This window comes from Ranitomeya variabilis, chromosome 5 (assembly GCF_051348905.1).
Source record: "Ranitomeya variabilis isolate aRanVar5 chromosome 5, aRanVar5.hap1, whole genome shotgun sequence".
Lineage (NCBI taxonomy): Eukaryota > Metazoa > Chordata > Amphibia > Anura > Dendrobatidae > Ranitomeya > Ranitomeya variabilis.
The window spans coordinates 171119832-171134668 of record NC_135236.1 but is presented as its reverse complement, the minus strand read 5'-3'; the positions used below and the strand labels follow the sequence as shown (position 1 = coordinate 171134668).

At 43.3% G+C, this 14837-nt stretch overlaps 1 protein-coding gene across 1 annotated transcript in view; it reads left to right on the top strand.

Annotated features, from left to right (window-relative positions):
- The first annotated feature begins 1990 nt into the window (after positions 1–1990).
- Positions 1991–14837, top strand: part of LOC143773514 (gonadotropin-releasing hormone II receptor-like) — a 140992-nt gene continuing 128145 nt past the window's right edge. Inside the window, exon 1 of the mRNA XM_077260934.1 lies at positions 1991–2102. The gene's annotated coding sequence lies outside the window, so the exon portion shown is untranslated. The remainder of the gene's footprint in view (positions 2103–14837) is intronic.

Sequence of the window (14837 nt, the reverse complement as noted above, 5' to 3'; positions counted from 1 at the left end):
CTGAAGTAAATTTCTTGTGAAAAAAGTTAAATGTTCATTTTTATTTAAACATTCCAAAAATTCCTGTGAAACACCTGAAGGGTTAATAAACTTCTTGAATATGGTTTTGAGCACCTTGAGGGGTGTAGTTTTTAGAATGGTGTCATACTTGGGTATTTTCTATCATATAGACCCCTCAAAATGAATTCAAATGAGATGTGGTCCCTAAAAAAAAATGGTGTTGTAAAAATGAGAAATTGCTGGTCAAATTTTAACCCTTATAACTCCCTAACAAAAAAAAAATTTGGTTCCAAAATTGTGCTGATGTAAAGTAGACATGTGGGAAATGTTACTTATTAAGTATTTTGTGTGACATATCTCTGTGATTTAATTGCATAAAAATTCAAAGTTGGAAAATTGTGAAATTTTCAAAATTTTCGTTTTTTTCACAAAGAAACGCAGGTAATATCAAAGAAATTTTACCACTCTCATGAAGTACAATATGTCACGAGAAAACAATGTCAGAATCACTGGGATCCGTTGAAGCGTTCCAGAGTTATAACCTCATAAAGGGACAGTGGTCAGAATTGTAAAAATTGGCCCGGTCATTAACGTGCAAACCACCCTTGGGGGTAAAGGGGTTAAATGTAGCTAAACATCCAGAAAAAACAGAAAAGGTGGCATTCACCCAATTTAATTGAGATAAAGCCTCCTCTATATAATAATTGCGATCTAGTAGGACCGTATTCCCTCCTTTATCCGCTTTTCGAAAAACTACATCCATCCATTTTTTCATTTCTCGCAACGCATTCCTTTCATGCTCAGTTAAATTCTGAAGAGGGGGATGATAGAGAATCGCTTCTATGTCTTTAATAACAGTGTCATGAAAGAGATCAATAGCGTTCCCCGGAGAAATTGGAGGCATGTAGTTTGAGTGTACACCACCCGTGAAGGGCTGAAGTATTGAACAAGCTCCTCTTGGGGATCACACTCAGGGTAGGAATGTCCCCTTTACGGGTGGTGTACACTCAAACTACATGCCTCCAATTTCTCCGGGGAACGCTATTGATCTCTTTCATGACTCTGTTATTAGAAGCGATTCTCTATCATCCTGCACACAGATCGGGATTTAGCCAGAATGAATATCGGCAACCCTCAATTTGCGTATAAACGCACAAAAAATCTGGGTGATATACTATTGCAGAATCGCATAGCACCGGAGGAAAAAAATTGGTTAAAAACCACCTCCAGTTCTGGAAACTATAGGTGCGGGAATTGCAACTATTGCCAGTTCCATTTAGTACATAGTCCATTAAGAATAGGTCCGTTACTTCATATTACTAAAGATTTTATCTCCTGCAGGAGTAAAAATGTGGTGTATATCCTTTTTTAACAACAAAGAAAAATTGTTCCAGCTTCTTCATAAAATTTGATACTTTAATCCAACATATTAAAATAGAAAAGGACACACTCCTGGGACAATGCCATAGCACATGTGAAGAGAGCTACACGTTTCGACCTTGATATCCTTTTTTGTCCTTGCCATTTCTATTATATAGGCAAAACTATTCGTCCATTATGTACAAGATTCAGGGAACATTTTAGTTCCATCACTTCAGGAAAAGGCTGTTTACGCTTGATTAATCACATGCGTGATAAGCATAATGCCAATCCTAGATTACTGAGTTTTGCAGGGCTGGAAATAGTCGAGAGGAGGGAATCACCACAAGCTTCTCCTGCAACAGGAAGCAAAATGGATTCTGAGGGTTAATGCCCAAGGTCCAATGGGGCTTAATGATAAGCTAGATATGTCTGTTTTCTTATAAAAAATAAAAAATAAGGTGACTTATTGCAATCTAAGATTTATAGTTGCTCTGCAATTTTAATGTGATTGTGTTTTTAATTTTGGTTACATTGAGGTATTTATGAATTGTTGATGTCACACAGCTGTTTTTTGTACTCACTATATAAACAATGGTGTTGTATCCTAATCACATACTTGGACCCGTTGATGAAACGGCCGTCGTCCGGTTCTCTCCCTGCACCCTCTCGTTTTAACTGCAGCCCGAAAGGCATGTCCGTACTCCTATTTATGGATGAATAAAGGATTTTTTATGTATTGGGTGAGTGCCACCTTTTCTGGATGTTTTGATACGAATTACTGTTTGGTTGTGCACCGCAGTGCAATAATTGTCCACGGGTGGTCTGCCTGCCACATGAAACTCTGACTATTGCAGCAAGTCGCCCACTTTAATTGCCATCAAAAACCATTTATCCTGGTGTCGTCATACTTTCTTTTTTTTCTATGGACTTTTAAATGTAGCTATCTATTCATACAACATGGTAAATGCCTTATGGTTTTCTGCAATTCATGCAACAATAATTGGCAACATCTGCCTGGAAAATAAACCATGCTTGCCTGCACATAAGGCTTAATCTGCTTAATTGCCAATCTTACAGTAGGTTTCATCTTTGTGCTCTAGCTCATCTGTGGTCTCGCACACTGAAAACGTTTTCTTGGTCAATTATAGCAAATTGAAGATAAATGTCTCTAAATGAAAAAGAGGACAGTTATAATTTCTCTTGATGTTCAATTAAATATTGAAAAATTAAATATAATGTTTGAATTAAACGTCATTTATTCATTTCAGAATAGTCACTACTCATCATGACTTTTTAAGTTGCTATGTGGCAAACTCCTTCATCAACCTCTCAATGCAAAGCATGATATATGGTCAAGCTACTGGAAGACAGATTCAATAGTAGTGTAAGAGGTTGCGGTAGCTGTTTTAGACCCCTAGGTATTTCCGGGTATGCAGTGTACCAAATGTATATATATGTATATATATAACTGTATTTCAATATGTGTATACAGGGAAAGCCTAGTGTTGTAAAGAGACCACTAGATGGAGATATTTTTTAGTGTATCTAGTTTAGCATGGTAGTGCACCAGTGTTAATAGTTAACTGTAGGAGAGGTCACTGGAGTAAGAGGAAGGGAGCTTCCTGATTAGAGTCAGAAGGGCGAGGGCACCCATAGAGCTAGGGGGGCCCTTAGCCCAGGCAACTGTAAGACCCCGTAACGTTAGTTCCAAGAAAATGCCCAGGCATCCAGTGTGTGGGGAAAAGCACAGATGCAGCTACAGGAGTTACAGAAGATTGAGCTACAAGTATGGAAGCTACAAAGGTGGACATGGCAGGACAGACAGTTGGGTCGCTGACCATGTGGCAGGTTGTAGCCTGGGTTGATGCCCTCAGATCCAGTGCGAAGCGGCTGAAGGAACATCTGGTGGCAGTAAGTCTGGACAGGGAGGACGCCGAGAAAACGATCACTATGGTACGACCTGATCTCGAGCTGTGTGACAGGGAGAGAAGCGAAGGGAAATCTGTAATGACGTGTAAAGTGAAATATGCTGAGAATGCTGTGTTGAACCTGGATGTGCTGTGAAGATATGAAAGTAAAGTTCTGCATTTTGAGTTACAACTGGACTGTGTGTCTGTTATTACACAAATGGCCAAAGGTGACCTTAGAGAACAAAGGAAGAACCCTGATGGCACAGTGAACGGAGAAACAAGTAAGCTGAAAGTGAAACGTGATTTATATGTAAAGGGAGGTCAGGGCATGCAAAGCCTGATAGGCTCAGCCACGACTACGGCCATGGCTGACCTCTACAGTAGCTCAGTGTGTTCTCACTTGTATCTAAGATTTTCCCCAAAGCGAAAAATAGTCAGAAAAAGAAGCCACCAAAGAAGTGATATTCTATCTCTACTCTGCTATAAATAGTGATCGGGCTGACACAATTATATCCACTGACTACATAAAAACAACCGGACTTTACAACTTAGACAGGTGCATAACCTACTTGACATCAGGTACGAAAAAGTTATCACAAATTATCATAAAAATGTTACTATTAAGTTCTAATAGGAGTCATCAGAGTCCACCTCCTCTTCAACTCAATCTACAATGAGTCCAATATCCCAGCACGGCAATTAACATGACACAATATTCTTCAATTAAAGTGGACTTTTCACCAGTTTAAGCATGTTAAACTTGCCAAATCAAGATAAGCCCCTGATGCCGGTGGCCTTAGTTTATAGGCCAATTTTGGGGTGACAGATTCCCTTTAACTCCCTGCTCTGAGCCTTGGGTTGGGTTTTACATTATTTAATCCCCTTGTTCCCAACTTCCAGTGCCAGTTATAGGTTTAACTGGTCACAAGGAGACAGAGAGAGATGTTTTTATGGTATCTAAATAGCAGCTGTTCCCTAAACATGACCCCATATTTACAGTGGGGAAAATTTTTTGTGCCAACCTTGAGGAGACTTACAGAAAAGGTTTGACCACTGTCATTGCCAACAAAGGATATATAACAAAATATTGAGATGAACTTTTGTTAATGACCAAATACTTATTTTCCACCATAATTTGCGAAATAAATCTTGCCAAATCAGACAAGGTGATTTTCTGGATTATAATAGGGTCAATCTGGGTGGTAGCCCAGGGCCCAGTGGTGTGGGGGGCCCTGGGCAACCGCTCAGATTGCCCGGCGCCATCAGGGCATTACTGCCCTGACTGGCGTATGGGCCCGGTGGGCAGAGGGGGCCCACATCGGGCCCCGTCTCATCTGCTCACCGGGCCCCTACCGGCACTGCGGCAGTTTCACCTATTGATGTGCGGGCGCGCGCCCGCACGTCAATAGTTAACAACAGCCACCAGCCAATTGGAGGCTGGCAGCTGAAGTCGGCCGCAGGCGCAGCGCACACGTCGCCGGCGTCTGACGTCATTGTCAATCGCTGGCGAGTGCGCGCTGCTGGAGGGATCTTCACTGCTGGAGCGCAGGTCAGGTGAGGAGAACTCGTTTTTTTTTTTGTTTTTTTTGCGAACGGCCAGAATGCTGGACACTATCTGGGGGCAATATGCTGGGGTCTGGACACACTGGGGCAGATTGCTGGACACACTGGGGGCAATGCTAGAGAAGAGACACTGGGGCACATTGCTGGACACACTGGGGGCAACATGCTGGACACACTGGGGCAGATTGCTGGACACACTGGGGGCAATATGCTGGAGACACTAGGGCAGATTGCTGGACACATTGGGGGAAATATGCTGGACACACTGGGGGCAATATCCTGGAGACACTGGGGCAAAATTCTGGACACACTGGGGGCAATATTGGAGACACTGGGGGCAATATGCTGGACACACTGGGGCAGATTGCTGGACACACTGGGGCAGATTGCTGGACACACTGGGGGCAATATCCTGGAGACACTGGGGGCAATATGCTGGAGACACTGGGGCAGATTGCTGGACACACTGGGGCAGAATGCTGGACTCACTGGGGCAGATTGCTGGACACACTGGGGCAGATTGCTGGACACACTGGGGCAATATGCTGGACACACTGGGGGCAATATGCTGGACACACTGGGGCAGTTTGCTGGACACACTGGGGGCAATATGCTGGACACACAGGGGGGCAATATGCTGGAGACACTGGGGCAGATTTATGGACACACTGGGGGCAATATGCTGGACACACTGGGGGCAATATGCTGGAGACACTGGGGCAGATTGCTGGACACACTGGGGCAATATGCTGGACACACTGGTAGCAGGACTGGAGGCATGGGCAGAATGTAGATACGAGGCATGATTGGAGACACGGGGCAGAATGAAAGAGATGGGGCAGGATTGGATCATGGGGCAGGATGGATACGATGGAGACAGATGGGGCAGGATGGGGAGATCATATGGGGCAGAATGGATACTCATGAGGGCAGGATGGGAGAACATATGGCTGGAGCCAGGAATGAGATACACGGGGCCAGGATGGGGAATATTATTACCATAGGTGCTAATTAAGGGATATTATTACTGCAGTGAAGTATTTATTTTATTTTTTGAGTATACTGTTTTAAATGGGGGGGCAGTCCTGTTACTGTGCAGAGTGACACTATGTCGCCTTTTTTTCTTCATGTGGTGTAATGTAGAATTTGGGAAAAATTAAGTAATGTGTTCTGCAAGCGGAGCTCGAGGTAACTGTGTTATTTCCTGCAGAAATGAGGCCTGGCTGGAAGAAATGATGGCGGTCTGTGCTGGATGAAAGATGAAGGACTTCACCTAGAGACGTCACTGGTGAGTCATTGAGTTACGTATACACTGACACTATACACTGTATACTAAATACAGAGGTCCTGTGTATAATGTCACCAGTGATCACTGTATAACCTCTACACAGACACTGCATACTAAGTACAGATCTCCTATGAATATTGGCACTTATGGTGATAGTATTGTGTTTTTTTTGTTTTTTTTTACATTACTGATCAGTATTGTAGTATTCTGTCACTATGTGGTGGTAATATGTGGTCTGGAAATGGTGTTGCGGTATTTCTCCCTTATATGTGCTATTTGGTCACCAAGTGGTGGTAATATGTGGTCTTGACATGGTGTAGCGGTATTTGCTCCTTGTATGTGATATTATTCGATCACTGTGGTTGTAATATGTGGTCTGGTCATGGTGCGGTGGTATTTGTTCCTTGTATGTGATATTATTGGTCATTTTAAAAATTGAAAAATAAATCAAAATATACCTAAATTGTATTGCATATTTTAACAATTATTTAATAGGTTACAGTAGAGTAGGGCCCAGCCAAAAGTGTCTACCGTGTTATGGTGGCGGCTTACAAAATCTTTGTAACATGACACACATGACCCCGTCACATGACCCCATCACATGACCCCATCACATGACCGGGGGGGCCCACAGTGTCTGAACAGCCCGGGGCCCTGGCTACCCTTAATCCACCCCTGGGTCTACCTATGATGTCAATTACAGACCTCTCTCATCTTTTTAAGTGGGAAAACTTGCACAATTGGTCGCTGACTAAATACTTTTTTTTTCTCCATTGTAGATCTTTTTTAAAACCCCTTTCTGCCAGCTGACGGAATAGTACGTCAGCTGGCAGAACCCCCGCTTTGAGGTGGGCTCTGGCAGTGAGCCCACCTCAAAGCCACGACATGTCAGCTGTTTTGTACAGCTCACATGTGTGCGCAATGAGCGCGAGCGGAATCGCGATCTGCCCGCTCCCATTAACTAGTTAAGTGCCGCTGTCAAGCGCTGACAGCGGCATTTAACTAGCGCTCCCGGCTGCGCGGCCGGAGGTGCTGGCACCGCTGACCCACGTCACATGATCGGGGGTCATTGGTGCATTGCCATAACAACCAGAGGTCTCCTTGAGACCTCTATGGTTGTTGATGGCCGATTGCTTGAGCGCCACCCTGTGGTCAGCGTTCAAAGCAACCCTGCATTTCTGCTACATAGAGGTGATCTGTGCTTCACCTCTATGTAGCAGATGCGATCGTGTAGTGCATGCTTCTAGCCTCCTATGGAGGCCATTGAAGCATGCCAAAATTAACATAAAAAGTGTTTAAAAATATAAAAAAAATAAAAAATATATAAAAGTTCAAATCACCCCCCTTTCGCCCCAATCAAAATAAAACAATAAAAAAAATCAAACCTACACATATTTGGTATTGCCGTGTTCAGAATCGCCCGATCTATCAATAAAAATAGCATTAACCTGATCGCTAAGTGGCGTAGCGAGAAAAAAAATCAAAATGCCAAAATTACGTTTTTTTTGTCGCCACAACATTGCATTAAAATGCAATACCGGGCGATCAAAAGAACATATCTGCACCAAAATTGTATCATTAAAAACGCTAGCTCAGCACGCAAAAAATAAGCCCTCACCCGACCCCAGATCACGAAAATTGGAGACGCTATGGGTATCGGAAAATGGAGCAATTTTTTTTTTTTTTTTAACAAACTTTGGATTTTTTTTTTACCACTTACATAAAAGAGAAGCTATACATGTTTGGTGTCTATGAACTCATAGTGACCTGGAGAATCATAATGGCAGGTCAGTTTTACATTTGGTGAACCTAGCAAAAAAGCCAAACAAAAAACAAGTGTGAGATTGCACTTTTATTGCAATTTCATCGCACTTGGAATTTTTTTCCCGTTTTCTGTTACATAGCATGGTAAAACCAATGGTATTGTTCAAAAGTACATCTTGTCCCGCAAAAAATAAGCCCTCACATGGCCATATTGACGGAAATATAAAAAAGTTATGGCTCTGGGAAGGAGGGGAGCGAAAAACGAAAATGAAAAAACGGAAAAAGCTCTGGGGGTGAAGGGGTTAAAGAGAATCTGTCAGCACGATTCAGCTCCCAAAACTGTGTATATGTTTATGTTGTTCTCTGAAAGATAATGTCATCCATAGCTTTAATGATGCAATTTGTTGAGTCCTGACTAAAAAAAATCTGTTTTAATTCTTATGCAAATGAGGCTTACAGGGAATCTATCTGTCCCTAATAGGCCCTATCGTGCAGAAGATAGTACAACAGCATGCAGCAGTCCATACACTACAGACAGCACACCAAAAAACTTGAGCAAAAAAGATGTAGTATGGTGTACCTATGAGTATGTAGTACAATACATCAATCACTTTCATATATATGTACACCATACACTAAACAGGGACCTGTGCTAATCGTGTTTATAACACTTCAAAATTGCACATTAAATCCGTTGTGTGAATTTTATTGATATCAATTAAAGGTTAAGTTTTATTATTTGTTATTGATTATCTGAAAATATAGTGTCTCTTTTTCGGTGAAATAAGTTAATATAAGACGCTGGTATCTGATTCTTTTCGGTGATATTTTTTGAAGTTGTTGTTTATGGCGGGTTTTCTATCCGGAATAATAGATAGGGAAACATGGGTAGCTGATGCTCTTGATGCCTTCTCAGAAGTAGAGGAGGGGAGCAATACCAAAAATACTGATTTGAGGAGTGTTTTTAACAACCTAACTGCATCCTATAAGGATAATATCCGGTCCTGGTGGGAAACACAGTCATTGGAAAACTACATAAAGAACAGGATAGTACCCAAGGGACTTAGAATCTCAATTACACTAGCACGGAGAGCAAGATCAGAGGAGCTATTAAAAAAGTGGGAGGCTGAATTAACAGAAAGCTCTCTGAGGTTCATGACAATTCTATTGGAGGAAGAAAAAAGAACTTTTGAGGTTACATCTAAAAAACTTACAGATTCAATTGAGGAGGCACTTAAATTTAAAACACATACTGATTTTGCTAGGAGAGAAGCTAGCCTTCAAACAACAGTAGAACAGTTTCAAAGTGAGATAAAAGCCAGGAAACACAAGCAGTTCACTCGTGACATCCAAGAGTTTAAAGAGAAAAGGGTCTACACTTTCTTGCAAGAAAGTAGGGGAACACAACCCGTTAGAGATATATCTTCCTCGGATATCGATTCATCAGATACTGATAGAGGGGCTCCAGGTTTTTTGGAAGGAAGAGGAATTTTTGGAGGTACTTGGAGGAAAAATAATAGACAGAAATGGGTAAGACAAGAGCGCAGAGACTATATGATGACAAGAAATGGCTACAGAAGGCAGGCATCTCCTTCGGGAGCCTCTCCTTCCTCTTCTTTATCATCTTTATCTTTTTTAGAGAAGAAAGTGACACTGGGAACAGATTCTATGAAGGGGAAGGAAGACATCAAAAACAAAAAATGATGGATAAAAACAAAATTATCAATCTTTCATCCTATCCCCTGAGTGAGATGGAGTTTAGTGTACTATCCAAGGGTCTTTCATTCGTCCCTACAAATAAATTTGATGAGTTTGGTTGGGTAAAAGATTTAGACCTGTTTATTAGGAAGGTGAGATGGAAAAAGTTCTTTAGAACACATGACCATGAAGAATGTAAAACTCTGGGAGTGTCTGAGGAGGATCTACCAAGTGTGAGAATACTCACAGAACTCCTGAGGGAGAATGAGAGACCTATAGATTTGTGTTGTGAATTTGGTTTTTGGGCTCCCCCGGTGGTCACTGGTGGTACTGGACTTGTGTGCTTCACTTTCTCTGTTCACCTGTTTCCATCTGGATATGGGTGTATCCTATTTAGCCTTGCTGCTCAGTTATTCTAGTGCCGGCCATCAATGTAACCAGAGCCTTTCTGTTGCATGTTCCTGCTTCTAGACTACTATCAGCTAAGTTGGACTCTTAGTCCTAAGTTTGTTTTGCATTTTTGTTCCAGTTCACAGTTATGTTATTTTTCTGTAGCTGGAAGCTCTTGTGGGCCGAAATTGCCACTCCGGTGTCATGAGTTGACACATGAGTCTTAAAGTAATTTCGGGATGGTATTTTAATAGGGTTTTCAGCTGACCGTGAAGTTCCCTATTGTATCTTCTTGCTATCTAGTAAGCGGACCTCGCTTTGCTGAACCTACCTTCATACTGCGTATGTCTTTTCCTCTGAACTCACCGTCAATATATGTGGGGGGCTTCTGTCTCCTTTTTGGGGGAATTTCCCTAGAGGTAAGCCAGGTCTGTCTTTTCCTCTATTAGGGTTAGTTAGTCCTCCGGCTGGCGCTAGGCGTCTATGGATAAAACGTAGGTACGCCACCCGGCCACTGTTAGTTGTGTGGTAGGTTTAGCTCACGGTCAGCTCGAGATTCCATCACCCAAGAGCTAGTCTGTTGTTTAAGTTCTCTGACGTTCCCTTGCCATTGGGAACCATGACAGTATGGCCGGCCAAGGGTTAAAACCGTTGGCAGAAGAAAGGAGAGAAAAAAGAAGTCTGCAGATTTTTTTTTTTTTTTCCTTCTGAGTTTGCTTTTTAGTTGACTCAGTTGCATTTCTGCTCTAATTGCAGCCTTTGTCTCTCTCTCTCCTTCTAATCCTTGAATGGCTCTGATCTCACCTGATTAAAATGGATCCTCAGAGTTTGGTTACAGGTTTGAATAATCTTGCTACGAAGGTTCAAAATTTACAGGATTTTGTTATTCATGCTCTAAACGTACAAAGAAGGTTGATAAGTCTATTTCAATTGGCACTTTACAGTCTAAGTTTATTCTGTCTGTGACCTTGATTTGTTCATTATCGTCAATTACCGCGGATGCCTATGTCGACTCTGGCGCCGCTTTGAGTCTAATGGATTGGTCCTTTGCCAGGCGCTGTGGGTTTGATCTAGAGCCTCTGGAAGTTCCTATACCTCTGAAGGGTATTGACTCTACACCATTGGCTAGTAATAAACCACAATACTGGACACAAGTGACTATGCGTATGAATCCAGACCATCAGGAGATGATTCGCTTCCTTGTGTTGTACAATCTACATGACGTTTTGGTGCTCGGATTACCATGGTTACAATCTCATAACCCAGTCCTTGACTGGAAAGCTATGTCTGTGTTAAGCTGGGGATGTCAGGGGGCTCATGGGGACGTACCTTTGGTTTCCATTTCGTCATCTATTCCCTCTGAGATTCCGGAATTTTTGTCTGATTATCGTGATGTTTTTGAGGAGCCTAGGCTTGGTTCACTACCTCCTCACAGAGATTGCGATTGTACCATAGATCTGATTCCGGGCAGTAAATTTCCAAAGGGTCGTTTATTTAATCTATCTGTACCTGAACATGCTGCTATGCGAGAATATATTAAGGAGTCCCTGGAAAAGGGACATATTCGTCCTTCTTCATCTCCCTTGGGAGCCGTTTTTTTCTTTGTATCTAAAAAAGATGGCTCTTTGAGGCCGTGTATTGATTATCGACTCTTGAATAAAATTACAGTCAAATATCAGTATCCTCTGCCACTGCTGACTGATTTGTTTGCTCGAATAAAGGGGGCTAAGTGGTTCTCTAAGATTGATCTCCGTGGGGCGTATAATTTGGTGCGAATTAAGCAGGGGGATGAGTGGAAAACCGCATTTAATACGCCCGAGGGCCATTTTGAGTATTTAGTAATGCCTTTTGGTCTTTCAAATGCCCCTTCAGTCTTTCAGTCCTTTATGCATGACATTTTCCGTGAATATTTGGATAAATTTATGATCGTGTATCTGGATGATATTTTGATTTTTTCGGATGACTGGAATTCTCATGTCCAACAGGTCAGGAGGGTTTTTCAGGTTTTGCGGGCTAATTCCTTGTGTGTGAAGGGTTCTAAGTGTATTTTTGGGGTTCAAAAGATTTCTTTTTTGGGGTACATTTTTTCCCCCTCTTCCATTGAGATGGATCCTGTTAAGGTTTGGGCTATTTGTGATTGGACGCAACCTTCTTCTCTTAAGAGCCTTCAGAAATTTTTGGGCTTTGCTAATTTTTATCGTCGATTTATAACTGGTTTTTCTGATGTTGCTAAACCTTTGACTGATTTGACCAAAAAGGGTGCTGATGTTGCTGATTGGTCCCCTGCTGCTGTGGAGGCCTTTCGGGAGCTTAAGCGCCGCTTTTCTTCCGCCCCTGTGTTGCTTCAGCCTGATGTTACTCTTCCTTTTCAGCTTGAGGTTGATGCTTCCGAGATCGGAGCTGGGGCGGTCTTGTCGCAGAAAAGTTCCGACTGCTCCGTGATGAGACCTTGTGCGTTCTTTTCACGAAAATTTTCGCCCGCCGAGCGAAATTATGATATTGGTAATCGGGAGCTTTTGGCTATGAAGTGGGCTTTTGAGGAGTGGCGTCATTGGCTTGAGGGGGCTAGACATCAGGTGGTGGTATTGACCGATCACAAGAATTTGATTTATCTTGAGTCTGCCAGGCGCCTGAATCCTAGACAGGCGCGCTGGTCGTTGTTTTTCTCTCGGTTTAATTTTGTGGTCTCATACTTACCAGGTTCTAAAAATGTGAAGGCGGATGCCCTTTCTAGGAGTTTTGAGCCTGATTCCCCTGGTGATTCTGAACCTACAGGTATCCTTAAGGATGGGGTGATATTATCTGCTGTTTCCCCAGACCTGCGACGGGCTTTGCAGGAGTTTCAGGCGGATGGACCTGATCGTTGCCCGCCTGGTAGACTGTTTGTTCCTGATGATTGGACCAGTAGAGTCATCTCGGAGGTTCATTCTTCTGTGTTGGCAGGTCATCCCGGGATCTTTGGTACCAGGGATTTGGTGGCTAGGTCCTTCTGGTGGCCTTCTGTCATGAATCCCCAATGGCTAGGGATAGCACAGGATTAGCAAAGTATAATAAATATCGGACGAGCTCTAGGGTGATGGAACCTGGGCTGACCGCTGCCCTACGCCTGACAAACGCAACTAGAGATAGCCAGGGAGCGTGCCTACGTTGGTTCTAGACGCCACGCACCAGCCTAAGAGCTAACTAGTACTGCAGAGGAAACAAAGACCTCACTTGCCTCCAGAGGAATTAACCCCAAAGATATAGTTGCCCCCCACAAGTATTGACGGTGAAATGAGAGGAAGGCACACACATAGAGATGATGTATATAGCTTTAGCAAATAGAGGCCCGCTGAAAACTAGAAAGCAGAATGACACAAAAGGGGACTGAGCGGTCAGCAAAAAACCCTAATCAAAAAAATCATCCTGAGATTACAAGAACCCATGTGCCAACTCATGGCACATGGGGAGAACCTCAGTCCACTAGAGCAACCAGCTAACAAAGAGACATTCTAAGCAAGCTGGACAAAAAAAACCAAACAACTGAAAATCAGCACTTAGCTTATCCTGAAAGATCTGGGAGCAGGTAGGCAGGAACCAAACAGAGCACATCTGAACACATTGATAGCCGGCAAGGGAAATGACAGAAAGGCCAGGTAAAATAGGAAACACCCAGCCTCTGATGGACAGATGGAAACCAAAGGCCGCAACCCACCAAAGTCACCCAGTACCAGCAGTAACCACCAGAGGGAGCCCGCAAACAGAATCCACAACAGCCTTCCCTGTCTCGAGATGTACGAGTTTTTGTGCAGTCTTGTGATGTTTGTGCTCGGGCCAAACCTTGTTGTTCTCGGGCCAGCGGATTGTTGTTATCTTTGCCTGTTCCGAAGAGGCCTTGGACTCACATCTCTATGGATTTTATTTCTGATCTCCCTGTTTCTCAGAAAATGTCTGTCATCTGGGTGGTGTGTGACCGTTTTTCAAAGATGGTCCATTTGGTGCCCTTGCCTAAGTTGCCTTCCTCATCCGAGTTGGTTCCTCTGTTTTTTCAAAATGTGGTTCGCTTGCATGGTATTCCGGAGAATATCGTTTCTGACAGGGGGACCCAGTTCGTGTCTAGATTTTGGCGGGCGTTCTGTGCTAGGATGGGCATTGATTTGTCTTTTTCGTCTGCGTTCCATCCTCAGACTAATGGCCAGACTGAGCGAACTAATCAGACCTTGGAGACTTATTTGAGGTGTTTTGTGTCTGCGGATCAGGATGACTGGGTTGCCTTTTTGCCGTTGGCGGAGTTTGCCCTCAATAATCGGGCTAGTTCTGCCACTTTGGTTTCTCCTTTCTTTTGCAATTCGGGGTTTCATCCTCGTTTTTCTTCTGGTCAGGTGGAGTCTTCGGATTGTCCTGGAGTGGATACTGTGGTGGATAGGTTGCATCGGATTTGGGGACAGGTGGTGGACAATTTGGAGTTGTTCCAGGAGAAGACTCGGCATTTTGCTAACCGCCGTCGTCGTGTTGGTCCTCGTCTTCGTGTTGGGGACTTGGTGTGGTTGTCTTCTCGTTTTGTCCCTATGAGGGTTTCTTCTCCTAAGTTTAAGCCTCGGTTCATCGGCCCGTATAAGATTTTGGAGATTCTTAACCCCGTGTCCTTTCGATTGGACCTCCCAGCATCTTTTTCTATCCATAATGTCTTCCATCGGTCATTATTGCGCAGGTATGAGGTACCGGTTGTGCCTTCCGTTGAGCCTCCCGCTCCGGTGTTGGTTGAGGGTGAATTGGAGTACGTTGTGGAGAAGATCTTGGACTCCCGTGTTTCCAGACGGAAACTTCAGTATCTGGTCAAGTGGAAGGGCTACGGTCAAGAGGATAATTCTTGGGTGACAGCC